General features: G+C 38.7%; 2 protein-coding genes across 2 annotated transcripts in view; one reads left to right on the top strand and one right to left on the bottom strand.

Moving 5' to 3' along the window:
* LOC139550284 (chemotaxis regulatory protein ChePep-like) overlaps positions 1-3283 on the bottom strand; it is a 196554-nt gene that overhangs the window by 117985 nt on the left and 75286 nt on the right. The window lies entirely within an intron of this gene.
* Positions 1-3283, top strand: part of LOC139548569 (zinc finger protein ZFP2-like) — a 54225-nt gene that overhangs the window by 40620 nt on the left and 10322 nt on the right. The window lies entirely within an intron of this gene.

Genomic DNA, 3283 nt, shown 5'->3' with positions numbered 1-3283 from the left:
CACACTAACAGCATTGCGTTCCGTCCACTAGATTATACGTCACACTAACAGCAATGCCTTAAAATCGCACACCGCCATCTGCTGACTGGAGTGGGTAACGCTCAGTCTGAACCTCTGACTGCGATGGAGATGTGCGACTTTAAGACAATGACGCTAGTGTGACGTAAAATATATATTATAATGTTCAGACAAAAAGTTAGTGTAGGAAGCATGAGTTTTTACTCACCAGTGTAACAATACAGTGTGGCTAAAGACTTAGTAACTTAGTTGTGTTCACGATCTGGTTCCCTATAAGCACAACCAGTTATGTTTTTGAATTATCACATATGTATTAATTTATTTCGGGATTCTGGGTAATCCACAGCAGATTTATGGAGAATTGCTGTGGGTGAGTTCAAAATGGAATAGTCCCGGGATAGAAATGTATAAAGTTGACATTACATCATAAAATCCACGTTTTAAATCATACATTAGCAATTTATGTTTTAGGAACTACTGTTGTTGGTTTGGTGTCAAGTAAGCCTCTCTTTATATGTTATTTGCCAAATCTCAGTTTTCCATGTGGGTTTTATGCTAAAGTTCCCTCTTTCTAATTGGTATCTACCTGGAAAATGCATCTTCTTTAGGAGTGCTATTTTTACCCTGTCGACTACTTATCGTTCATCCACACTGTGTGTCTCATAAATGCAGGTAATTTATGACAAATGTATAAAGTACATGTTTTATAAACTCATGAAGACCAGCCAGTTTATCAGCCCGATTTTGTTAGTTTAGGTGTATTATACTTCTTTACATTGAGTAAATCTTCAGGTTAATTTGATATATTTTGATAGTAAAATGGATGACAGTTTATTCTGATGTTGTGAATATGAGACACATGGAAACAATGTATTTATTTTATTATAGTAAATTAGGAATTAGTAAGAATTGTTAAATCCACTATACGATCACAATGACTTTGATAGACATTTCAATCGTTTTTTTGTTAGTATATTATAGGGCAGATTAATGTAGAATTGCTGTGGGAGTGCTATTTATATCCCGTCACTACTGATCATTCATCCAGACTGTGTGTGTCCCATCATTGCAGCTTTGGAAATAAATGAACTATCCATCCATTGCTCCTTCCTGTGTTGACTCACTGACTTGAGAGACCAGGAAGGTCACACTAGCTCGATAGGTTGATATCTAGCTCAAGCTTCACCTCATGCTTTTCATTAACTGTGTGGTTGTGTTATCTAGTGGGAACCCGTTAGCACGGTAGACTCTGGTGACTTCTTGCTGTGGGCTCAAATCAAAAGAGGAAATCAACCTGCTTGCTCCTTTATGTTGTGTCAACTTTTCGAAATGTTACGTTTGATACCGGAGCTACGAGCCGTGCGTCCAAATCCAATCGTAGCTCCCTCCAGTAACCACGAGCACAACCGTTCCTTGATTTTAACTGGCGGCTTTATTCTGTAGATTTAGTCAGAATTATCACCTTCCGTGAGAACTATAAAGTACATGAAAAATACAGTTCAGCACACTCTTTTGAGTGACTTATTAGCTTGGTATAACTCTGAAGTGCTTACATACATAAACAGTTTAGCCGGCAATCATTCAAAGCAGTGTGCTACGTTCATTTCGTAGAACAACCACCTGATTGGTATTGGGCTTGTTCGACATTGCAGGTGACTGCCAACTGACTGATCTACAAATCACTATACATCATCAATAACTACTCATTATTATTTATAAATCAGTCAGCCAGTCAATTTACCCACAATGCAGCATGGATTTGATGCTCTCGAATAGGGCCAGTGGTTTAATATATGACATAATGGCTACGCTGCTACGGCGTGTGACTTCATCTATAAAAATGTGGCTGTTCTAAATTCTGTTTCGCTCAAAACCTTGAGTAATTAACCTATTTTTGACACAATTGTCTGGAAAGCATCAATGCTTCAGGAAGCTTTGTTTCCCCATCACTACTTTTCAGCATGTTCTCTTTGAAGTAGACTATGGGAGTTTTGCAACTTTTACAACCTTGGCTTACTGCTAGCGCGCTAGCTGACTGACACCTGTAATCTTTACATTTTGGATTTTGGGGACTTTCCCTGCCATCAGTCTGTTTGTCTCTTTTGATCTGCAGTTATGTTTTAGTTGGGTTTTGTTAGTTGGGTTCTACCTGGCCTCCGGTAGTTGGGCTCCAGCTCGCTGACCATAGCTAGTTGACTAAATAGCTAATGTTAGCTGGCTTGCTAAGATAACTGCATATAGCTAACATTCTTTGATATTTGGTTAGATGGCGTTATGCATTTCCAAAACTGTGGTTTACTTCAATCACTCAAGTCACGAGTGCAAACGATTGGTTTAATTTGAAGTTATACATTTGAAGTTATTTCTGTTGTAGTTTACATCATAGGGAATAGGCTGGTCCTCCATATTACTTCACACCTGACTTCATCATTCTTCTGAATTCTGATTGGTTTAATGTAATAAGGTATAACATTGGGACTTAAAACATATATTTAATTTGATATTTTTTAAACATACACATACAAATTACAACACCATACAAACATTAACTACATCACACCTGCCCTGACCCACTAGAACACACCTCCATCTCCATTAACTACATCACACCTGCCCAGACCCACTAGAACACACCTCCATCTCCATTAACTACATCACACCTGCCCAGACCCACTAGAACACACCTCCATCTCCATTAACTACATCACACCTGCCCAGACCCACTAGAACACACCCCAGTGGTGATTTTAGCATGTAAATCTTGGTGGGGCCTCCTCAACATTTTTTTAGATGCATGCCAGCAAGACAACACTTGCAAGATTTGCAGTAAGATGTTAACATGATCAGTCCAATCAAAGCTACTGTACATATAATGTGATTTGACATCATTTTAACTGTGGCCAATGACCTTGAGCCTTCTTGGAAGGCCACTTGTAATATAACTCTATGGCAGGACCCAAAGGGCTGACATTTCTACCTTTACTAAGGACATAAACTTCACCACGACGTAGTGTACCCATGAGTGACAGAACACTGAGCCAATTACAGCGCAATGCTCCTATTTATTACAGCCCAACCACCAGAGAAAGCACTGAGCTAGGCAGAAACACCTGCAATTTGGAGCTTACTCAAGAAAATAAGAAAGATACCAAATTTATTAACTCAATGATATATATTATTTTTTACACTGTTTGTAAACTGATATGCGACACTAATTAATGCCAAAATAACATGCAAACATTCTGGGGCTCTGCCCTGAATGACG

This window comes from Salvelinus alpinus, chromosome 2 (assembly GCF_045679555.1).
Source record: "Salvelinus alpinus chromosome 2, SLU_Salpinus.1, whole genome shotgun sequence".
NCBI lineage: Eukaryota > Metazoa > Chordata > Actinopteri > Salmoniformes > Salmonidae > Salvelinus > Salvelinus alpinus.
The sequence above is the reverse complement of the archived record's forward strand: the minus strand, read 5'-3'. Positions and strand labels throughout refer to the sequence as shown.